This window comes from Pleurodeles waltl, chromosome 2_1 (genome assembly GCF_031143425.1).
Source record: "Pleurodeles waltl isolate 20211129_DDA chromosome 2_1, aPleWal1.hap1.20221129, whole genome shotgun sequence".
Classification (NCBI taxonomy): Eukaryota; Metazoa; Chordata; class Amphibia; order Caudata; family Salamandridae; genus Pleurodeles; species Pleurodeles waltl.
This window is the reverse complement of record NC_090438.1, coordinates 672613378-672639080: the sequence shown is the minus strand read 5'-3', so window position 1 is coordinate 672639080 and position 25703 is coordinate 672613378.

The window sequence follows — 25703 nt, the reverse complement described above, 5'->3', positions numbered from 1 at the left end:
GCACAAGATAGTTCCCCCTTATAAGGAGGGGGATGACATTAACAAGTGGTTTGCTGCACTTGAGAGGGCCTGTGCTGTACAGGATGTCCCTCAAAAGCAGTGGGCTGCTATCCTATGGCTATCATTTACTGGAAAAGGTAGGGATAGGCTCCTTTCTGTAAAAGAAAATGATGCTAACAATTTCCAAGTTCTTAAGAATGCACTCCTGGATGGTTTTGGCTTAACCACTGAACAGTACAGGATAAAGTTCAGAGATACCAAAAAGGAGTCTTCACAAGACTGGGTTGATTTCATTGACCAGGCAGTGAAGGCCTTGGAGGGGTGGTTACATGGCAGTAAAGTTACTGATTATGACAGCCTGTATAACTTGATCCTGAGAGAGCATATTCTTAATAATTGTTTGTCTGATTTGTTGCACCAGTACTTGGTGGACTCTGATCTGACCTCTCCCCAAGAATTGGGAAAGAAGGCAGACAAATGGGTCAGAACAAGAGTGAACAGAAAAGTTCATACAGGGGGTGACAAAGATGGCAACAAAAAGAAGGATGGTAAGTCTTCTGACAAGGGTGGGGACAAATCTAAAAATGAGTCTTCATCAGGCCCACAAAAACACTCTGGTGGGGGTGGTGGGCCCAAATCCTCCTTTAATCAGAACAAGGAAAAGAAACCATGGTGCTATTTATGTAAAATAAAAGGCCATTGGACAACAGATCCCAGTTGTCCAAAGAAAGGCACCACAGCTCCTACCACTACAACCCCTACTGCTAAACCTAGTGTCCCTACTACTAGCAGTGGTGGTGGGAGCAAACCTACTAATAGCCAATCCAAGGGAGTAGCTGGGCTCACTTTTGGTAATTTAGTTGGGGTTGGTCTGATTAGGGAGACCACAGAGGCTACTTTAGTCTCTGAAGGGGCTATTGACTTAGCCACTTTGGTTGCTTGCCCCCATAACTTGGAGAAGTACAAGCAACTAACCCTAATAAATGGTGTTGAGGTCCAGGCCTACAGGGACACAGGTGCCAGTGTCACAATGGTGATTGAGAAACTGGTGCACCCTGAACAACACATACTTGGACACCAGTACCAAGTAACCGATGCTCACAACATAACACAAAGCCACCCCATGGCTGTTGTAAATCTCAACTGGGGGGGGGTATCTGGTCCAAAGAAAGTTGTGGTAGCTTCAGATTTACCTGTAGACTGTCTATTAGGGAATGATTTGGAGACATCAGCTTGGTCAGATGTGGAGTTGGAGGCCCATGCAGCAATGCTGGGCATCCCAGGGCATATTTTTGCTTTGACAAGGGCTCAGGCCAAAAAGCAAAAAGGACAGGGAAGCTTGGATCCTGGAACAATGGACCAAGTGCTCCCTAAAGCTAGGGTTAGTAGAAGCAAACCACTTCCTACTATCCCTCCCTCTACAGTGGATTCAACTTCTGAGGAAGAAGAATTCCCTCCCTGTGCAGAACCTACACCAGAGGAGCTGGAAGCAGACACTGCTGAGCTTTTGGGTGAAGGGGGGCCTGCCAGAGAGGAGCTGAGTGTGGCACAGCAAACCTGTCCCACATTAGAGGGTCTCAGACAGCAAGCTGTCAAACAGGCTAATGGGGATGTCAATGACTCACACAGAGTTTACTGGGAGGACAACCTCTTGTACACTGAGCATAGGGATCCTAAACCTGGAGCTGCCAGGAGATTAGTGATTCCTCAGGAGTACAGAAAGTTCCTCCTAACACTGGCACATGACATTCCCTTAGCTGGGCACCTGGGTCAAATGAAAACTTGGGACAGATTGGTACCACTGTTTCATTGGCCTAGGATGTCTGAGGACACAAAAGAATTTTGTAAGTCCTGTGAAACCTGTCAAGCCAGTGGCAAGACAGGTGGCACTCCAAAGGCACCCTTTATCCCACTGCCTGTGGTTGGGGTTCCCTTTGAAAGGGTAGGGGTTGACATAGTTGGCCCCCTTGACCCTCCTACTGCTTCAGGCAATAGGTTTATCTTGGTGGTAGTGGACCATGCCACAAGATATCCTGAAGCTATTCCTTTAAGGACCACTACAGCTCCGGCAGTGGCAAAGGCCCTCCTGGGAATATTTTCCAGGGTGGGCTTCCCAAAGGAAGTAGTATCAGACAGGGGAAGCAATTTCATGTCTGCATACTTAAAGGCCATGTGGAAGGAGTGTGGTGTAACTTACAAGTTCACAACACCCTATCATCCACAAACAAATGGACTGGTGGAGAGATTTAATAAAACTCTCAAAGGCATGATTATGGGACTCCCTGAAAAACTCCGCAGGAGATGGGATATCCTTCTACCATGCCTCCTTTTTGCCTACAGGGAGGTACCCCAGAAAGGAGTGGGCTTCAGCCCCTTTGAACTTCTTTTTGGACACCCTGTTAGGGGTCCACTCACACTTGTAAAGGAGGGTTAGGAACAACCGTTAAAAGCTCCTAAACAGGATATTGTGGATTATGTACTTGGCCTCAGATCAAGGATGGCTGAGTACTTGAAAAAGGCCAGTAAAAACCTTCAGGCCAGCCAAGAGCTCCAGAAGCAATGGCATGATCAGAAGGCTGTTTTGGTTCAGTACCAACCAGGGCAGAAAGTGTGGGTCTTGGAGCCTGTGGCCCCAAGAGCACTCCAAGATAAATGGAGTGGACCCCACACAATTGTTGAAAAGAAGGGTGAAGTCACCTACTTGGTTGACTTAGGCACTGCCAGGAGTCCCCTTAGGGTGCTCCATGTCAACCGCCTGAAACCCTACTATGACAGGGCTGATCTCACCCTGCTCATGGCAACAGATGAGGGACAGGAAGAAGACAGTGATCCTCTACCTGATCTCTTCTCTTCCACAGAACAAGATGCTCTTGTGGAAGGTGTAGTTTTGGCTGATTGTCTTACTGCTGAGCAGAAAGATAATTGCATAAATCTCCTAGGACAATTTTCAGAACTCTTCTCCATTGTGCCAGGCACCACTTCTTGGTGTGAGCACACTATAGATACTGGAGACAGTTTACCTGTCAAAAGTAAGATCTATAGGCAGCCTGACCATGTCAGGGACTGCATAAAGCAAGAAGTTCAGAAGATGTTGGAACTAGGAGTGGTTGAGCACTCTGACAGTCCATGGGCTTCTCCTGTGGTACTGGTACCAAAACCCAATTCTAAAGATGGAAAGAAGGAAATGAGGTTTTGTGTAGACTATAGAGGTCTCAACTTGGTAACCAAAACTGATGCTCACCCTATACCCAGGGCAGATGAGCTAATAGATACACTGGCATCTGCCAAGTATCTAAGCACTTTTGATTTGACTGCAGGGTATTGGCAGATCAAAATGTCAGAAGATGCTAAACCTAAGACTGCATTTTCTACCATTGGAGGACATTACCAGTTTACTGTAATGCCTTTTGGTTTGAAAAATGCACCTGCCACTTTTCAGAGGTTGGTGAACACAGTCCTGCAAGGGCTGGAAGCTTTCAGTGCAGCATATTTGGATGATATAGCTGTCTTTAGCTCCAGCTGGGATGATCACCTGGTCCACCTTTGGAAAGTTTTGGAGGCCCTGCAAAAGTCAGGCCTCACTATCAAGGCTTCAAAGTGCCAGATAGGGCAGGGTAATGTGGTTTATCTGGGACACCTTGTTGGTGGGGAACAGATTGCACCACTTCAGGGGAAAATCCAAACTATTATTGATTGGGTTCCCCCTACCACTCAGACTCAGGTGAGAGCCTTCCTAGGCCTCACTGGGTATTACAGGAGGTTCATTAAGAACTATGGCTCCATTGCAGCCCCTCTTAATGACCTCACATCCAAGAAAATGCCTAAAAAGGTATTATGGACAGCAAACTGTCAGAAAGCTTTTGAGGAGCTGAAGCAGGCCATGTGCTCTGCACCTGTCCTGAAAAGCCCTTGTTACTCTAAAAAATTCTATGTCCAAACTGATGCATCTGAATTAGGAGTAGGGGCAGTCCTATCACAACTTAATTCTGAGGGCCAGGATCAACCTGTTGCTTTTATTAGTAGAAGGTTGACCCCTAGAGAAAAGCGTTGGTCTGCCATTGAGAGGGAGGCCTTTGCTGTGGTCTGGGCTCTGAAGAAGTTGAGGCCATACCTGTTTGGCACTCACTTCATTGTTCAGACAGACCACAAACCTCTACTTTGGCTAAAACAAATGAAAGGTGAAAATCCTAAATTGTTGAGGTGGTCCATATCCCTACAGGGAATGGACTATACAGTGGAACATAGACCTGGGAGTAGCCACTCCAATGCAGATGGACTCTCCAGATATTTCCACTTAGACAATGAAGACTCATCAGGTAATGGCTAGTCTTATTATCCTTCGTTTGGGGGGGGGTTGTGTAGGAAAGTACCATCTTGCCTGGCATGTTACCCCCATTTTTCACTGTATATATGTTGTTTTAGTTGTATGTGTCACTGGGACCCTGGTAACCCAGGGCCCCAGTGCTCATAAGTGTGCCTGTATGTGTTACCTGTGTAGTGACTAACTGTCTCACTGAGGCTCTGCTAATCAGAACCTCAGTGGTTATGCTCTCTCATTTCTTTCCAAATTGTCACTGACAGGCTAGTGACCATTTTTACCAATTTACATTGGCTTACTGGAACACCCTTATAATTCCCTAGTATATGGTACTGAGGTACCCAGGGTATTGGGGTTCCAGGAGATCCCTATGGGCTGCAGCATTTCTTTTGCCACCCATAGGGAGCTCTGACAATTCTTACACAGGCCTGCCACTGCAGCCTGAGTGAAATAACGTCCACGTTATTTCACAGCCATTTTACACTGCACTTAAGTAACTTATAAGTCACCTATAGGTCTAACCTTTACCTGGTAAAGGTTAGGTGCAAAGTTACTTAGTGTGAGGGCACCCTGGCACTAGCCAAGGTGCCCCCACATTGTTCAGAGCCAATTCACTGAACTTTGTGAGTGCGGGGACACCATTACACGCGTGCACTACATATAGGTCACTACCTATATGTAGCTTCACCATGGTAACTCCGAATATGGCCATGTAACATGTCTATGATCATGGAATTGCCCCCTCTATGCCATCCTGGCATTGTTGGTACAATTCCATGATCCCAGTGGTCTGTAGCACAGACCCTGGTACTGCCAGACTGCCCTTCCTGGGGTTTCTCTGCAGCTGCTGCTGCTGCCAACCCCTCAGACAGGCAGCTGCCCTCCTGGGGTCCAGCCAGGCCTGGCCCAGGATGGCAGAACAAAGAACTTCCTCTGAGAGAGGGTGTGACACCCTCTCCCTTTGGAAAATGGTGTGAAGGCAGGGGAGGAGTAGCCTCCCCCAGCCTCTGGAAATGCTTTGTTGGGCACAGATGTGCCCAATTCTGCATAAGCCAGTCTACACCGGTTCAGGGACCCCTTAGCCCCTGCTCTGGCGCGAAACTGGACAAAGGAAAGGGGAGTGACCACTCCCCTGACCTGCACCTCCCCTGGGAGGTGTCCAGAGCTCCTCCAGTGTGCTCCAGACCTCTGCCATCTTGGAAACAGAGGTGCTGCTGGCACACTGGACTGCTCTGAGTGGCCAGTGCCACCAGGTGACGTCAGAGACTCCTTGTGATAGGCTCCTTCAGGTGTTAGTAGCCTTTCCTCTCTCCTAGGTAGCCAAACCCTCTTTTCTGGCTATTTAGGGTCTCTGTCTCTGGGGAAACTCTAGATAACGAATGCATGAGCTCAGCCGAGTTCCTCTGCATCTCCCTCTTCACCTTCTGATAAGGAATCGACCGCTGACCGCGCTGGAAGCCTGCAAACCTGCAACATAGTAGCAAAGACGACTACTGCAACTCTGTAACGCTGATCCTGCCGCCTTCTCGACTGTTTTCCTGCTTGTGCATGCTGTGGGGGTAGTCTGCCTCCTCTCTGCACCAGAAGCTCCGAAGAAATCTCCCGTGGGTCGACGGAATCTTCCCCCTGCAACCGCAGGCACCAAAAAGCTGCATTTCCGGTCCCTTGGGTCTCCTCTCAGCACGACGAGCGAGGTCCCTCGAATCCAGCGACACCGTCCAAGTGACCCCCACAGTCCAGTGACTCTTCAGCCCAAGTTTGGTGGAGGTAAGTCCTTGCCTCACCTCGCTGGGCTGCATTGCTGGGAACCGCGACTTTGCAAGCTACTCCGGCCCCTGTGCACTTCCGGCGGAAATCCTTCGTGCACAGCCAAGCCTGGGTCCACGGCACTCTAACCTGCATTGCACGACTTTCTAAGTTGGTCTCCGGCGACGTGGGACTCCTTTGTGCAACTTCGGCGAGCACCGTTTCACGCATCCTCGTAGTGCCCGTTTCTGGCACTTCTCCGGGTGCTACCTGCTTCAGTGAGGGCTCTTTGTCTTGCTCGACGTCCCCTCTCTCTGCAGGTCCAATTTGCGACCTCCTGGTTCCTCCTGGGCCCCAGCAGCGTCAAAAAACGCCAAACGCACGATTTGCGTGTAGCAAGGCTTGTTGGCGTCCATCCGGCGGGAAAACACTTCTGCACGACTCTCCAAGGCGTGAAAGATCCATCCTCCAAAGGGGAAGTCTCTAGCCCTTGTCGTTCCTGCAGTATTCACAGTTCTTCAGCCTAGTAAGAGCTTCTTTGCACCAACCACTGGCATTTCTTGGGCATCTGCCCATCTCCAAGTTGCTTGTGACTTTTGGACTTGGTCCCCTTGTTCCACAGGTACCCTCAGTCAGGAATCCATCGTTGTTGCATTGCTGATTTGTGTTTTCCTTGCATTTTCCCTCTAACACGACTATTTTGTCCTTAGGGGAACTTTAGTGCACTTTGCACTCACTTTTCAGGGTCTTGGGGAGGGTTATTTTTCTAACTCTCACTATTTTCTAATAGTCCCAGCGACCCTCTACAAGGTCACATAGGTTTGGGGTCCATTCGTGGTTCACATTCCACTTTTGGAGTATATGGTTTGTGTTGCCCCTATCCCTATGTTTCCCCATTGCATCCTATTGTAACTATACATTGTTTGCACTGTTTTCTAAGACTATACTGCATATTTTTGCTATTGTGTATATATATCTTGTGTATATTTCCTATCCTCTCACTGAGGGTACACTCTAAGATACTTTGGCATATTGTCATAAAAATAAAGTACCTTTATTTTTAGTATAACTGTGTATTGTGTTTTCTTATGATATTGTGCATATGACACTAAGTGGTACTGTAGTAGCTTCACACGTCTCCTAGTTCAGCCTAAGCTGCTCTGCTAAGCTACCATTATCTATCAGCCTAAGCTGCTAGACACCCTATACACTAATAAGGGATAACTGGGCCTGGTGCAAGGTGCAAGTACCCCTTGGTACTCACTACAAGCCAGTCCAGCCTCCTACACTGACTGAGTCTGTGAGTGGGTGCATCAGTATCTGAGTGGATCTGTGAGTGGGTGCATCAGTGTCTGAGTGGGTCTGTGAGGGGATGTGTGATGATCTGAGTGGGTCTGTGAGTGGGTGCATCAGTGTCTGAGTGGGTCTCTGAGTGGGTGTTTGAGTGGGTGCATGGGTGTGTTAATATGTCTGTGAGTGTGTGTCTGAGTCTCTGAGTGCTTCTATGAGTGAATGAGTTTGAGGTATGAATGAGTTTGTGAATTTTTTTAAAATTTATTTTTAGAGTTATTCGCAAATACGTTGCAACATTAGATGGGGTCTACGCTGAGCATTGCATCTCATTCGAGAATATCACACATGGTAAAAAAATAATTTTAAACTCATAATTTGAACGTCAAATGCCCCTATATCACACTCCTGGGGTCAGGGTACCTCCACCCTGAACCCTCATACCACTTTTTATTTTATTTTTCAGCCCTGGGGACCATGTCCTGTAATCTAAAATAGCAGTTTTAATGTTCTGGTCAGGTTGAGGCCAGCCAGTCACAGCATTCCTGTTGGCGTGCAAATTTGCGAATATGCCACGATTGCCGCAAAAACACTGTGACAGATCTGCAGCCATAGATACACAAATTTATTTTCCCTTTAATATAGTGAAAACTACTGAACGGATTAACACCAAATAACAAAAAGCACAATCTGCAGAACAAAATCTGGCTTTCTGACAAATTTGGTGTAAATCCGTCCAGCAGGTTGAGCTGTAGTTGTATTAAAAACTTCTATCGGAATGAACATGGGGAACACACTTTTATGATCCCACCTCCCTTTTTTCTCACCCCCCACTTGACGGATCACCCAGAAACTTTTAATGCACAGCAAGAATCACTAACACACAGTTTTTTCGAAAATTTCATGAAGATTCGCTAAACATGCCCGAAGATAGAGGCAAGTCAAAAAATGCTTTTCCAATGGCAACATGGTTCTAAAACTAGTGTACCAGTTACTTCAGCTGCTGTCTGCAATGTCTTGGGAATTTTAGACACGACTACTGCCTGAACTGTTGAGTGGAATTACATTGAATTTTACAGAAAGGTAGATTATGATTTCCATGAGTGCACAACCTCTTTGTTGTGAACAAATATGTTGTGAGTCTTTCCTCACGTTTGCTGCACCTGTCAGAGGAGCGGCGGCTTCTTGACAGAGCTTTGGCAACGGAAAATATATATATTCAATGACGTCTTCAAACAACTACGTTTCAAGTTCAAAAATCCAGGTCTGGTTTAAAAGGAAAGGGCAGCACATGCAGAATCCAAACCAATTGTATTTTATTTCAAAGCACCCTCCAGGGGGGCGTGGCCAAGATGGCGACCGGAGCAGTTGTGTAAAACACAGCTCCGTCGCCCAGCCCGCACAATTATCCTGCCATCGCGGCCCTTGCCCCCCCTGGGGCAGGGGGGAGTGTCCGTTCGAGAGACCCCGTAGAGCGGCTTCAACAATCGGGACCGGGAGCGCCACGATCCTGAAGAAGCAGAATAAAAAACGCCGTTGAGGCCCGTGCTTACCTAGCAGACCTCGGCGTCTGCCTGGCCCAGCTGAACGGGGCGGCGCTCCGGAAGCGCCGGAGCTGTTACCCGGACCCCGTCATCAGCAACGAGGTGAGGGCTTGACGCCGCGACCCTGCCGCGAGGGTCGGAGCCGTCCGCTAGCCTGCGTGGGGCTGTCTGGCGCGCGTGGGGCCGGCTAAGCCCTCTCGTGCATAGCCCTGCCTCAATGCACGGTGCGCCGGAGCGCGCCTGATTAGTCCGATTTCCTTTTACCTGCTGGCAACCACTGAGCTCCCGCGCTCCGCCCTGAGGCACTGCCCTACAACCGTGATCTGCAAAGCACAATATAGAAGCTGTTGATGGCCCGGGAGGCAGCCCGAGTAAAAGATATTACCGAACACTTGCAAAAACGGAAGCCGCCATTTTGAGAGCCTCAGACCTAGCTGGGAGTGTGTTCTTATAGCCCAGGAATACCGCTTCTACCCAACGTCATTACCCTAAACTCCACTGCACCTCCATAGAGCATTAGGGAAGCCAATCTGGATGAAACCAATGTAGCTGGTGCAACGGTGCTACGCCAGTGACAGTGTAAATCGCGCACGTATTACTGGGCCGCAAGCAGGGCAGATAAAAACATTAGTAGTGTCTCCTGGCGATACTTCCCGAGCTGGTGCTTTATAATACGCACAAACACAGCCCCTGCATGACCTGAAAGCGCCAAATATACGCCTCCTCAGCACCACTATATCCGTCTGACACTGCTAACTGCAACTTCTTTAAACAGCTGGCTAACACTTCTAGCTGCTCCTCCCCCAGCTAATCGCCAGTCGCAAGATCCGCTTGACCGGCTTGTCACATCATCAGATTTGGTAGCTTTCATCGGAGGCTCCGCAGCCATGAGGATTCCGACCCCCCCTACCGCCATCCTGTTCATGGCGGGAAAGCCGCCATGAACAGGATGGCGGTAGGGGGGGGTCGCGGGGCCCCTGGGGGCCCCCTGCCGTGCCCATGCCAATGGCATGGGCACGGCAGGGGCCCCCGTAAGAGGGCCCCGCAAAGTATTTCAGTGTCTGCCTTGCAGACACTGAAATACGCGACGGGTGCCACTGCACTTAGTGTCCTTACACCGTTAATGTAATTTTCTTTTGAAATGTCTAACAGTCAATTGTCTATGAATGATGTGCAATGAAAGATTACCAGATTGCCCCCAGAGCACACTGATCATGTGAAGCCTTGAATTCCTCCCACTTATCTCGTAAACTAAGACTGACCCTGGATAGATAGGTCTGGAGATGAGACTACTTCACCCCACAAACTGTCACCTTTGCTACCTACTGGGAATACCCTTCTCTCCAATTCTGGAGTGAATATCAGATTCATCTATGATCAGGTGCATTCTCCTCAATGCCAGGTCACTCATCTAATGCACCACAAATAAGAGCAATATCCCTACGAACAACTCACAATTTTTTATCACTTTCATATAATATAGATAACAGACACAGTGGCTCACTCTATGACTAACTTATGTGATGGATCCAAACGTCTATCTAAGGAGGGAAAACATGTGGGGCAGTGGTGTTGTTTCCTTGTGCAATTACATATGACAGGAAGGGACCACAATATGAAACATTTATGTACCTGCACCTGAAATACATATCATGAACTGCACATATCATCTAATATCCTCCACGATCTAAACTTAACCTTCTAGATAGCTCTAAATTTTGTCAACATTGTAAGACCTGTCAGCCTTAGGGTGGTCTTCCCCCAAACATTTTGCCTTCCTCCTCCCTTTATTTGCTGATCTTGTTTTTGCTGGCCCTAGGACTCTGCACACTTTACCACTGCAGACCAGTGCTGAAGTACATTTACTCATTCCAAACATGGTAATATGTTTTAAAATGGGCTTATCCCCAATCAGCATAATTAACTTGCTTATATGTCCCTAGTGAGCCTGCAGCACTTTATACATGTCTCAGGCCTGCTGTTACAGTCTGTTTGTGCAGTTTTAAACTGCCAGTTCAACCTGGCAAAATGAACCTTATGCCAAGCCCAAACCTCCCGTGTAAAAATATATAGGTTACCCTATAGTTAGGCTTTTGACAGCTCAGATGGTAATGTGCAGTGTATTTCAACAGTGGGACATGTACTTTCCATTTTACATGTTGTGCACTGAAAAGCTCTTTAATTTGTTCTTCACTACTGCAGTGCCTACCGTTCGGATAAGATACCATTGGAGTTACTGTGTCAGGGTCATTGTTCCTATTGAGCAGTACCCTCAGGAGGCCCACCTTCTGGAAGCACCAAGTTTGTATCATTTAGTAGCAGAGTTTCAGAGTGACCAGACAAGGTAAAAGGTTTTAGGGAGGGTACTACTGGGAGGGGGATCTGGAACAAGATGAAGATTTAGGTTATGAGGTGGTATTCTTCTGAGCACAAATACTTTACGTATACAACTACGATACTGTTACAGCAGACACTGGGGATTTGATCCGTCTATATCTTACTTGCTTCTGACCTGTGGAATGCAAATCTGAAGGAGGGGTTAGATATGATCACACTGAAAGTCTGTGGTCAAAATGCTTGGATTACACCGTAAATTGCGGGCATACCTGTTTCCCAAAAGTCTCAAGTTACTCACCCCCAATACCTTTGTCTTTGACTTGTCAGAGCCCTAGGAGCTATGATGTACATTGCACGTGCATCTGAAATTGCCCTTACGGCATTGATAAAACTCTTGTTTTACCGCTTTGCTTCAGAATGGGTCTGTGCCATGAAGCAAGACAATGTTCCCTCAGAGAAACTGTAAAATGATCCTACCATGATTCTGCGACCAATAGCTTGCCAGGACTGGAATTTGCAATCTTCTCTACTGCAAGAAACAGCCTGGGACACAGAACTCTGCTAGCTGCAAACTGGATCCAGTGAGCACCTCATTAGCAAGTATTCGGGGAAGGGCAGGCTGCTATTTGGGGAACGTACACACCGAAGATGACAGCCAGGATTTCAGCTTGGCTCGTGGAATTTTGCAACAGTGTGTCATGCTACAAGGCATGAGAGGCCATGATCCTATGAATAAACAGCTGACAATGGCTTAAGAGAACATAACATTGCTGCCTTTTAGTCCACACGATGGGCTTTAAATATAGTGAACCTGTACTCAATATACCCCTGATTGTAACACATAGTGCAGTTCTTAGTTTTGCAGTGAATCATGCCATATTACACTTTAAATAGTATGCATTAGCAGCATCTTAGAACAGCATCTCTTGCTGCATATCCGAGCCTGGGAACCATAGCATATTCTGCAGCATTGTGGTGTAACCTTCTCAGTAACATGCCTGTCACTACGTATATCATAGTGTCTCTTTCATCTGGGTGACATAGAGTCACTTGTACTTGGATAACAAGGCATCTCTTTCACAGAGGTTTGCTTATATGACTAGTGTCTTACTGTCTCTTTCACTTGAATGACATAGTGTTTCCTTTCTCTTGGGCAGCAGTAATGACAATAATTTCTCTCATTGACATGCACAGCTTCTGGTCCAAGGACCATGAAAACTGTATTATATTTAATAAACTGTAATATCCAAATGGGAAAAGGTAGCCAGCTCATGTTTGGAGTCTCTTGAACTGTAACGAACAATCTTCGCTTAGGGTAAAGTCAGATTTTAATTTACAATTTGGAAAAGGCCACTTTTAAAAAGTTGGCATGTTCCTGCCTTAGCCATTTAGGCTCTCATTACAACCCTGGTGGTCGGTGATAAAGTGGCGCTAAAACTGCCAACAGGCTGGCGGTAATTAATCCCAAATTATGACCACAGCAGAAACAGCTCAGACAGACAGCCACTTTAACACACTGACTGCCAGGGCAGAATCGACAGGCACCATGGCGGTAACCGCATACAGCCAGGCGGAAGACAATATTCCGCCCACTGTATTAAGACATGGCAATCCACCAACTTTTCCGGGGTGGTACCAATGACATCAAAAGCTTGGCAGAAACACTGCACAGAAGGGAACTGACTCACCTGTGGAGACTCTGGGAAGAACCACGCCGCCATGGAGCCCAAGTTACATGTCTTCTCCATGCTCTTCTACGTGCTGCTCCACTACGAGCACCAATGACGGCAAAGATGACCACAGTGAGTACAGCTGCCTTGCACACAGGGAAGAGGGGAGAGGAAAAAGAGAGTGACACACACACGCAACACCCCCACCCCCAACACCATACACACAAGCTGATGCAGTAACATAACATATTGACCCCATACCCCTCAGGAATAATGCAAGGACAACTACAATAGATTAAAGTGAGTGTAATACGATAAATATTGTAGGAATATGTGCATCCAAATAAAAAAGTATATACATATGTACAAATCAAGGGACACTACCCAGTCCTCAATGTTCGTGGGCCACAGGGCCACATCACAAAGGCCAAGGCCCCACCTCACTCCTGAAACAACACGGAGAGAACACTGCAGGGGCATCAGGTTGAAAATAGGCAGGCACCTCAGGGGGACAGGGAAGAGTGGGGCACCTCAGCCGGAAGATGGTACAACGCCACTGGTCCTGGATGGGGCAACATGCCCATTGCTCTGTCCTGGGGAGTGCAAGGCCACAGTCTCTCGAGTGGGTGACTTGCCCACATGCTCTGGAGGGAGCAACATGCCCTGTGCTCTGTCCTAGGGAGTGCAAGGCCACTGCACTGTCTCTCGAGTGGATGACTTCTCCACTGGCTCTGGAGGGGGCAACATTCCCTGTGCTCTGTCCTGGGGAGTGCAAGGCCACAGTCTCTCCAGTGGATGACTTCTCCACTGGTTCTGGAGGGGGCCTCATGCCTAGTGAGCTTCATCCTGGGGAGGATGGGGTGAGTGGATGGCTTCTCCACTGGTTCTGGAGGGAGTATCGTGCCCAGTGAGCTTCATCCTGGGGAGGATGGGGTGAGTGGATGGATTCTCCACTGGCTCCAGAGGGGGCATCATGCCCAATGATGCAGATCTTGGGGATTGCAAGGTCACAGTCACTCAGCTGGGTGTCATGCCCGCAGGATTTGCAGTGGCCAGGCCGAACAATAGCACATGGATGCAGGACTACACACTATCCGCCAGCAGAGAGGGCTCCCCTGCAGCCTCAGATGGCCGCCCACAGGGGCTGCTGCTGATGGTGGTGGTGCTGGTGGCAGTGCGGCTTGGTGGAGCTGGTGGTGGTGGGGGGAGGCTCCAGCCCATCCCCTGCAGCCTCAGATGGGTGACCACTGGGGCTACTGCTGGTGGTGGTGGCAGTGCTGGTGGTGGGGGGAGGCTCCAGTCCCTCCCCTGCAGCCTTGGATGGCTGCACCACCATAGTTGGTGGTGGGGGCTCTGACTGAGTCCCAGCACCAGGCCCCTTGTCCTTACTGCCTGCTGGGACAGGCCCCTTGCCCTTCCTGGCAGCAGTTGGGGATGGCTCCTTGCCCCTTTTGGCAGCAGCCGGGGCTGGCTCCTTGCCCTTCCCTCCTGCAGCTGGGGCTGGTTCCTTGCCCTTCCTTCCAGCAGCTGGGCTAGCTCCTTGCCCTTCTTTCCTGAAGCTGGGGCTGGTTCCTTGCCCTTCCTTCCTGCAGCTGGGGCTGGCTCCTTGCCCTTCCTTGAAGCACTTAGGGCAGGCACCCTTTCCGTCTTGCTGGGTGGTGGCCGGGATCTTTTCCCACATGGAGTTGCTAGGGACACTACTGTGCCTGTGGACTGGGTGGCTGAGGCGCTTGCCTGGGTTTCGACCACCTTGGCCTGACGTGAGGGACAGGGGGAGGGGTAGGGAAGAGGTCAGTGTTGGAGAGGAAAAGCTTCTTAGGGATATTGGGGTGGGAAGAGGGAGAAGGTTTGGAAGTGGAGGAAGAGGGAGTGGTTGTAGGAGGTGTCAGTCTGCTGTATTTGGGTGCAGATGCATGGGGTGGATGCTGTTGTGAGGTGGATGGCTGTTGGGTGTCTGAGTGCTTGCGTTTGTGTACTTTGGGAGGAGGGGGCACAGACTCAGTGGGAGAGGACACAGAGGACGTGTGCATGTATGTGGGGGTGGTGACTGCCAGTGAGGGGTGTGCACTGATAGGTGTGCTGGTGATGGTGGTAATTGATGAGGATGTAGTGCATGCAGGTTTGATTGGAGATGCTACTGGGAGGGAGGTGGACGAGGAGGAGGAGGTAGCCACAGTGGAGGCAGTTGATGTTGGTATGTCTGCAGCTGGCTTTTGTTTGTGTGAGTGCCCGTGGGATGAAGTGTGGTGCTTGTGTTTGCCATGTCCACTCTTGTGTGTTTACCTGTGTGCATGCTGGTCTGACTGTGTGCTTGGGATAGGTTGGGGTTGAGGGGAATGGGATTGGGTAGAGGAAGTTGGAGGGGGGAGGCTGGAAACAGATTCAATGGCTGCCATCAGAGAGGAGGCCAAAGCCTGGATTGATCCCTTGTTCTGGGGTGCTGTCCCATGGTGTTGACCCTGTCCATGATTCTCCGCCATAGCTCAATTTTCCTAGCAATGGATATCCACTGCACCTGTGATCCAAAGAGCTGGGGCGCTACCTGGATGATTTCCTCCACCATGACCCTCAGCTCCTCTTCAGAGAATCTGGGGTGTTGTTGTGGTACCATGAGTGTAGTGTGAGGGTGTGTGGGGTGATGTTTTGGGGTGTGTGTGGTAAGGTGCGTGGGTGGTGTATAGGTGATGGTGGTGTGTGGGTCTATCTGTGATGTCAGTCTGTTGGCAATGGTTTGTAGTCATAAAGGTTTGTGGGTACTGTGGCTGTGCGTTTTATATTGGTGTGTGTGTTTGTGTGTGTGGAAGTGGTGTGTGTATGTGTGTCAGGTGTGTGTAGTTTGAATTGTCCAATGTGGTGCTGTTTTGTTAGTGTATGTATTTTGAAAGCGACGGTATGTACCACCAATGGTTTACCATCATTGAATGTCCACCTTGGTGATTCGTGGGTCATCATTTTGTGGGTGTTGTTCTGTTGGCGTAACGGTGTGGGTTTTGCTACCGCCACTTTATGACTGACCTTTGGGCTGGTGGATTTGTGTGTGTGTCTGAATAGTGCCGGATTGGTGTGTGTGTGCCATAATATGGTTAGCGGATATCTGCTGCGGTGGTGGTATGTTGGCGGCAGACGGCCTGGCGGTAAGTGGGATTTACCGCCAATGTCATAATGTGAGCCTTAGTGTCTGCAGCCTGTAGCTGGGTCACATGACTGTTGGGTTTTGTGTGTTGCTCCTAGACAGCCACATACAATAGAGAGATTAGGTGTCCCTGGATGGGCCATCACTGGCAGGATGGGAGGGCAGAGCTGGCCACAGCCCTACCTACACATGGATAGGCTGTGTCCTGCCTCTATAGAAAGAGCTGCATAAACCTTGTAGTTAGTCTGGAGCCAAGAAAGGGAAGGAAGGATGTCTGAGGACTTCAAAGGGAAACCCCTAGAAGCTTCTCCCACCTTCAGTTTCTTAGGGTATAGTTATAAGTATGGGTGTGCAAAATTACACACAATTTTCAAAATATTATGGGACATCATGCATAATAACACAAAATTTGAAAATGGCATTTGGCTCTGTATTTTAGCTTGAAATGTATCCTCATGACCGCTTTTGCAAAAGAATGCATTTCACAGTAAAAAAAAACTGTGCAAAAAAAGCTGCACAAACAAGAGCTGCTTAAGTTATGTCATTCAAATTGTTCTTGTACATTTAAAGTGATATTTCTTTCTGCGAAATGTAACATTCATTCTACTTTTTCACAGTGAACAGAACTTAATTAACAACACAGCATAATACCACACTTTCAGGAATTTTATACCAAAAGATTAATGCAAAATTACCAAATTTACTCCTGCGTAACAAATTTCACATGGGTCAAGATATGGGCTTTCCCTTGCAATAATTCCTCTGTGCCTTGGTAAGAGGCTTCCAATGCAAAAAATGTGGAGCTTAAGTTGTGTGACCCCAAGAGTCTCCCTGTTGATCAGGACACAACCAACACCAACCAGTTTGGTTAAAAATCTGGTGGTGATCTTCAACTCAGAGTCACTGACATCTTATGCTACAAGTCAATAGAAAAGTGCACCTTTACCACATCTGAGATACCCCCCCCTCTGTTGCTGGTGCACCACTGCATCACTCTCATCATTGCAGTCATCCATTGCAAGAATCATTTGCTGCAAATGGATTATTCAATATAAAAATAAGAAAACTACAAACAACACAAAACTATGCAGTGTATCTCATCTTTCAAGTAGATATACTTTACCATATTTCCATGCCCTTCCACTGGATAGCTGTCAACACCGCGGTTGAATGTAAGACCATGTGCATCATTTTTAGAGTACTTTCTTAGGCTACTTAGCTTAGGCTACTTCTCAAAGATCATGCATCCTTATCTCCCAGATAGATACCTTAAGGTTTCACTCTGACAATTGTCTCTTGTGCTTTCTATCTAAATTCAAACCATTTGGTAGAGGATCCCTAGGGTCGGAAGGTACTTTTCTGTGGCTCGCCTTTCCACTGCCGCTTTAGCTTGAACAGGATTTCAGAAAATAATGCAAAAGCCTGAAGAACAGAAACTAAACAGAATCTCAACCTATGTGTTACCCCTGCACTCACCTCCCAAGCGCTGAGAAGCTGCATGGAACAGTGCAACTGCTATATAAAATCAACAAATAAAATAGAACTCTGCCTTTCCCATATCTGTATGACATTTGTTTCTGTTAAAAGTACAGTTTAATGTAGAAATTATTTAATTTATCGTCCTTTCATATTCATGCAAGCATTTCCTCCTAAAACTGTTGCTAATACTTACAATTGTATGGGTACATATCTTGACTAATACTTTATGGAACAGGTACAATTTTAAGTAAAGCACTTTGCATAAAAAATCTATATATTAATAAAGTGCAACTAGATTTTTGACACACTGTTCGAATGAATGCACAAAACAGAGTATTAATTATGTTATTAGGAAAGACTATCTGAACACATTATTTCGCTGGTTGCCACTAGTGTAGGAAAACAAAATGTGATGTCTATTTTGTAGTCATCTATTTTAATATCGGAGGGCCACTCCCTAAAGATACATTATTCTCCATAAATCCGTGCTCCAGACATGCTGGACCAATATGTTTTTCAAATGTAAAAAACCCCGGAGCAAGTACACATTTTATCTGATTGCTATTTGTAGGGAGTTGGCTCTGTATATACTACCTCAAAGTGAGAGATAGTGTGCACAGAGTCCAAGGGTTCCCCTTAGAGGTTGATAGTGGCAAAATTAGATAATACTATTGCTCTATTTTGTGGTAGTGTGGTCGAGCAGTAGGCTTATCAGAGGGTAGTGTTAAGCATTTGTTGTATACACACAGACAATAAATGAGAACACACACTCAAAGACTTAACTCCAGGCCAATAGGTTTTTATATAGAAAAATAAATGTTCTTAATTCATTTTTAGAACCACAAGATTAACATTTTTAGTAAGAACATACATTGTAAGGTACTTCACACAGGTAAGTATAGAACTTTGATTTATAACAGTAGTACACACAGTTTTGGTTAAAATGGCAATAAGCTACTTTAAAAGTGGACACTGCAAAAATCAACAGTTCTTGGGGGAGGTACGTTTTGGTTACTTTCTCAGGTAAGTAAAGCAATTACAAGTTCAGTCTCCTGGGCATAGGCAGCCCACCGTTGGGGGTTCAAGGAAACCACAAAGCCACATCACCAGCAACACAGGGCCGGTCAGCTGCAGAGGTCAAATGAGGGACCAAACAACATGGGCGTCTATGGAGAACAGGGGTGCTCTGGTTCCAGTCTGCTAGCAGGTAAGTATCTGCGACCTTGGGGAACAGACCAGGGGGGTTTTGTGGAGCAATGGGGGGAACACACAAAAGCACACAAAACACACCCTCATCAGCGCAGGGACGGCCGGGTGGAGTGTGCAAAGTAGGTGTCGGATTTGCAATAGAAAACAATGGAGGCCCCAGGGGTAACTCTGGCGATGCAGGCAGGGCATGGGGAGGCTTCTCAGGCCAACCACCAACTGGGATAGGATGAGGGCCACCTGCTGGTCACTCCTGCACTGGTAGGTAGTTCCTCTCGATCCTGGGGGCTGTGGGTGCAGTGCTTGGTCCAGGCGTCGGGTTCCTTTGTTACCAGGCAGTCGCGGTCAGGGGGAGCCTGTGGATCCTCCCTGCAGGCGTCGCTGTGGAGGTGCGGAGAGGTCGACTCAGGGTGTCTACGTCATTGGAGTCAGCTGGGAGTCCTCTCTGCAGTGCTGGTTATCCTGAACTCGAGCCGGGGGCGTCGGGTGTAGAATGTGAAGACTCACGCTTCTGGCGGGAAGTTAGAGTCTCTTTAAAGTTGCTTGCTTTGTTGTTGTTTCTAGACAGAGCTGCTGTCCTCGAGAGGTTCTTGGTCCTTTAGGTGCAGGTCAGTCCTCTAAGCCCTCAGAGGTCGTTGGTCTCGCTGGATGCGTTGATGTGCAGGTTCTTTGAGTCTGGAGACAGGCCCATAGGGCTGGGGCCAAGTCAGTTGCTATCTCTGTTGTCTCTGTGGGGTTTTCAGGTCAGCAGTCCTTCTTCTTTCTTCAGGTTGCAGGAATATGATTTCCTGGGTTCAGGGTCGCCCCTAAATACTCAATTTACGGGTGTGTTTAGGTCTGGAGGCAGTAGCCAATAGCTAATGTTCTGGAGGGTGGCTACACCCTGTTTGTGCTTCCAACCTGAGGGGAGGGGGCACATCCCTATCCCTATTAGGGGAATCCTCCAAAACCAAGATGGAGGATTTCTTAAGGCAGAGGTCATCTCAGCTCAGGACACCTTAGGGGCTGTCCTGACTGGTGGGTGACTCTTCCTTGTTTTTCTCATTATCTCCTCCAGACTTGCCACCAAAAGTGGGGGCTGTGTCCAGAGGGGCGGGCATCTCCACTAGCTGGGATGCCCTGGAGCGCTGTAACAACAGGCATGAGCCTTTGAGGCACACCGCCAGGTGTTACAGTTCCTCCAGGTGGAGGTGAGAAGCACCTCCACCCAGTGCAGGCTTTGTTCCTGGTTACAGAGTGACAAAGGCACTCACCCCATGTGGCCAGACACTTGTCTGGTTGTGGCAGGCTGGCAGGAACTGGTCAGCCTAACACTGGTGTTTGGACTGGTATACAGGGGGCATCTCTAAGATTCCCTCTGTGTGCATTTTTCAATACATTCCCACAATGACATCAGCGTGGATTTATTCAGCTGAGAAGTTTGATACCAAACTTCCCGGATTTCAGTGTAGCCATTATGGAACTGTGGAGTTAGTGTTTGACAAACTCCCAGACCATATACTCTTTATGGCTACCCTGCACTTACAATGTCTGAGGTTTGGCTTAGACACTCTAGGGGCATAGTGCTCATGCTACTATTCCCTCACCTGTGGTGTAGTGCACCCTGCCTAAGGGCTGTAAGTCCTGCTAGAGGGGTGACTTACCTATGCCACAGGCAGTGGGTTGAGGGCATGACACTCTGAGGGGAGTGCCATGTTGACTTAGTCATTTTCTTTCCACCAGCACACACAAGCTGTGAGGCAGTGTGCATGTGCTGAGTGAGGGGTCCTCAGGGTGGCATAATATATGCTGCAGCCCCTTGAGACCTTCCCTGGCCACAGGGCCCTTGGTACCAGGGGTACCGGTTACAAGGGACTTATCTGTGTGCCAGGGCTATGCCAATGGTGGGAACAAAGGTACAGTTTAGGGAAAGAACACTGGTGCTGGGGCCTAGGTATCAGGATCCTAGCACACTTTCAATCATAACTAGCATCAACAAAAGACAAAACGTTAGGGGGTAACCATGCCAAGGGAGGCATTTCCCTACACTATTGCAATATGTGCATTAGCTTTCATTCAGAAATGTTCTTGTTAACTGTCAATGTATTTGATGATCATTGATGTACAGTCAACAACATGGACTTTTTTAATCTTTCTGGGACGTTAATGCAAAACCAACAATCAAAGGTATTCTCCACCTTGACAATGAGATTGTAACCAAAAGAAATAAATATGACCTTATCAGTGGCATCTTGGACAAGATCAATAACGACTGTAGACTTAGCATAAGGAATGAAGCTTTATCCGAGATTGGACAGTATTCCAGAGCCCTAGCACTGAAGTCAAGCTATTTTATGTTATTCAGCTTAAAACATTTGGCTAAACCAGCTTTTGCTGCACTGAAGTACATACACATTATAGTAAAACAAAACGCTTTGGAGTAAGATGGAATAAATAACAATATCTTAGTATTATCTAAATGCCAAATGAAAATTGTTCAATGTGCATGGCTCTATTTTGTATTTGAGTTTTCTTTTTATGAGTTGACATAAAAATCGTACTTCCTCCCTATGCTAATTTATAATAACAAGATTGTGGCTTAACATTGTGGGTGTACTTGGGCTGCCTTTACAATTAAAAGGGGAGTACAGAAGTTTAAAAAATGAATTTCAGAGTGTGAGTTTGTTTTTTAAAAACAAGATAACTGATGACCTCCACACCCTCAGAGTTTACTCCCAGAATTTAGAGGGGTCATTATTTTTTTCTGTCACTCACTGACTGAACCTGGCATTGACGGCCAGAACAAAAAGGCATCCCATAGTCCACTATAAATAGGATAGATGGTGGAATGTGATTCCTCTGATAGACCCTGTTCTCATGGGCAATTGGAGGAAGATTTTAATCAACTGAGCCAACAAGGGCTCTATCAATGGAAAGCTTCCAGCTCACCTGTCTCTAAATGAAGCAAGTGGACCAAGAGATTGGCGGGCAAGGTACTCCTTCATGTTTGCAATGGAGTACACTCCCACTAAACTCTAAGTCAGCCCTTTAATATTTAAAGAAAAAAATAATATTCAACTTTAGATCTGAGCCCACTTTTCCAGACTGTATCTTCTTTTCTGATACAGAAATGTAATGAAGATGTGCAAGACACACGAAGAGCACTACATTCTAACAAAGAACTGTGCCAAAGGACACATGTTCAAGACATATTTGCCCTTAGAGTGGCAAGCACTGACAGTTCCATGTAAATTCACAGCAGCCCTCTCAATTTTCCAATGAACTGGTGCGGCAAAAAAAACAAAGGTTACAGGGATGTTATAGTTAGTAAATAGAATTAAAAAACATAGAAATTCACTGGCAAAACCTACGGTTGCATGGACGTTATAGTTAGGGTCTGTATTTATTTGTACAAACCCATAGAAATTCAGCAGTTATAGATAGTTATTTCAAGTAACTATAACTTGCGCCCTAAGGTAACGGTAACTCGGGCCCCCACCATGCACGTTTTTTTCTTCATTAATTTGTTTGCTAATTCTTCATTTATATTTTTAATAGCATTACAGAAGATGTCATGTGTGCTATATTATCTGGGATAGTAAGAACGGGCCTGGCCTTAATATATATATATTTTTTGGGATGGAGGCTGATCTCGGCCCCAGGGACCCCATCCCCTGAGGCCTGGCCATCTGTACTGGGTGACCCCCCAGGGCACTCAGTCATCATCATTGGGGACAGCAAGGGGAACATGGACGCCCCCGCAGTCCCAGCCAGCTCCCAGCCTCCTGTGGGAGCTGGCATTGCTGTCGCAAACAGGGAGCTGCTACACATACAGCTCCCTGTCTGTGAGAGTAATTGTTTCCTCTTTTTCCTTGCCAGCATGTCTGTAACCGGGGAAACAGAGGAAACCTCCACTTCCAACAAGCAAGAGCTGTTTGACAGCTCCTGCTTGCTGGAACCAGAGTGTTTGCACCCCTGGGACATAGCAAACAGCTATGTCCCAGGGGTGGACACACCAGGAGATAGCAGGAGCCTGCTTAGCCCCAGGTAAGTGGTGATCCCGAGGGTTGGGGGTCCACAACGGACCCCCTTCGTTATTTCATTTCAGGCCTGGGGAGGTGGCAGTCTCCAGGGCAAAGCCTCCCTTAATTGTTAAAATTGCCCCATGGAGGTGGCAGCCCCGGGGGCATCAGGGGGACCTCATTGGCCTCCCCACATTACTTTCACATATAGCCCTGGGGAGGTGGTAGTCCTTGGGGCTGTGGGGGAGGCCATACAGGCCTCCTCCATTCAAAATTAATGTTTTGCCCCTGAGAGGTAGTGGTCCCCGGGACAACGGGCCACGTGACCCCTGCATATTTCTCTGTCATTCCCACAGGGAGATGGAGTTCCCCGGGGCTAATACAAGTCCTAGGAGGGGGGGTCCTATGAACCCCCCTCCTCTTTCAATGCCCCCGCCCAGACCTGGCCCACCCGGGGGCAAAATTAAAAAACAGATGAGTGACCACCCTGTTTTTTTGTTAAATGTTGGGATAAAACCACAGATTTCCCTTTGGTCTCTATACATGTTTCATTTTTGTGTCAAGTCAAATGTAACATCGGGATGGGGTGATGTAATATTAATGTAATGCACTAAATGGCAGATTGTTTGTTTCTCGCCTGAACAGACTTGCTAAGGGCAGCTACGCTAGCCTCGCTTTACCGTTGCAGATCTCTCTGTGATTTGCCTTCTTTTGTTTTGAAGAATTTACAGAGGAGTAACAAAAGTGAAGGAATGACATGCAGATCATTGACACTGATGAAGGCCACGTGCTGAAACACATGTGTTTTTGTTCGTGACAATAGGCCAAATGAAATACTGTCCCCGAGTGCCTGTCTCTTGTCCCCGGTAGGATGCATTGGAATGAATTGATTGTGAGCTCCACCCTCACGAACAGAGGCACCGCGACCCACCTCACTGAGGAGCAGCAGCTCTGGTGGAATCCTAGAAATTAATATATATATATATATATATATATATATATATATATATATATATATATATATATATATATATTACTTTATGGATAAAAAACAAATTTGTACTGCATTTACCATGATGCACTGGGGCGGACTGTATGCTGGAGTGTGAGCAGGGTGCTCCCTTTCTGGTTTTTCTGTTTAAGAAGGCTCCCTTGAGTCAACGAGCTGACAAGCTGTGGTTGAAGCACCTGCTTGCCAGTGAGTGGTACAGAAACCTGAGAGGACTTTTGGCAGCATTTCCTTCAACCCCACAGACAAAGCTGCTCTCTGCTGATGAAGGGCTTACCCAGAAACACGTGTCCAGAGATTTACAGCACTTGCTGCACCTACAAAGGTGAAAAACGTTACTTTACTTTATGGATAAAAAAACAACTTGTACTGCATTTACCATGATGCACTGGGGCTGACTGTATGCTGGAGTGTGAGCAGGGTGCTCCTTTTCTGTTTTTTAATATATATATATATATATATATATATATATATATATATATATATATATATATATACAAAAAAAAAAGAAAAACAGAAATACATATATATTCACTTAAAAAAACAAGTAACTATAACTCATGCCCTAAGGTGACTTTAACTCGAACCCCACTCAGTGCACAGTTTTTTCTTCAATAATTTGACCACTAATTTTTAATTGATATTTTGATTGATTTTATAAATGTCCTGAGTGCTATAATATCTGGGGTAACTAGCAGCGCATTGTGAGTTATAGTTACCTTACGTGGCGAGTTATAGTTTATTTAAATACCTCTAAATGCTGAATTTCTATGGTTTTCTACGAGAAAATTCAGAACCTAACTATAACATCCCTGTAACCTTTGGTGTATTAAGTGAATTGCCACGGTTTTTTAAAATTCTTTTTCCTAACACTAACGTCACTGTAATCTTTGTTTTTTTTCAGTGAATTTCTATGTTTTTTAATGTATGTGTTAATCTAACCCCCATACCCACCCAACCCTCCACTGTGCATGGCAGAGTAGGTCACAGGGTCTGTCTCTCTGGGTGTGAGAATAGGTATAAGAGGGTGTCTCTGGGTGTGAGAGTGGGTATGAGATGTCTGTCTGGGTGAGAGAGTGGGTGTGAGAGGGTGTATATGGGTGTGAGCGTGTCTGTCTAGGTATAAAAGAAAGTGTGAGGGGAAGTCTCTGGGTGTGATAGTATTTCTGAGTGGGTGTGTGAGTGTCTGTAAGTGTCTGAGTGGGTCTGTGAGGGGGTGCATGAGTGTCTGAGTGCATCTGTGAGTGGGTGTGTCAGTGTCTGAGTGGGTCTGTCAGCAGGTGCATCAGTGTCTGACTGGGTCTGTGACTGCATGTGTGATCATCAGAATGGGTCTGTATGTGGGTGAGTCACCCTGAGCATTGCAACCTATTTGTGAATATCCTGCGTGGTGAAAACAATCATTTTAAACTCATAATTTGACTCTCAAACACTCCTATAACACAGGAGACTTACTGTAATTTCATTATTTTAGCATTAATGTGGGTCTGCTTTGATCCCTGCAGACCCACACAACACGTGCATTGATATCTGGTGGTGCCTCTGCCCCTCCTTGGGACACCATAGGAATTCTAATATTGTAAACAAATTCCATGCATGGCATTATGGGGCATACCCAGGCCAGAGCAGTGACTATGTAATGAGTGTTCTTGCTGCTCCCGGAAGCAGCAGCAAGGCTGTAACTCTTTTTGTTTTTTAACATATGTATTGTGAGAACCCGGTCCCACCTCTGGCTCCTATGGCTTTCTTTCTATTTTTTTTATTGCCAGTTCAGTTCCCACTCCCATGCTAACAGTTCCACAACCACATGCAGTGTTTTATTCATCTCTTGGCAGTGCTGGAAGTCCCCTCCCTCACTCCTGTCCACCTTTTGATGTTGTATTTGGTGTGCCCTGGTCCCAATCATGGTACACAAATGATTTTTTTTTTTGTAAATGTATTGGTAGGCGGAGCCCACTCCTGGACTATCA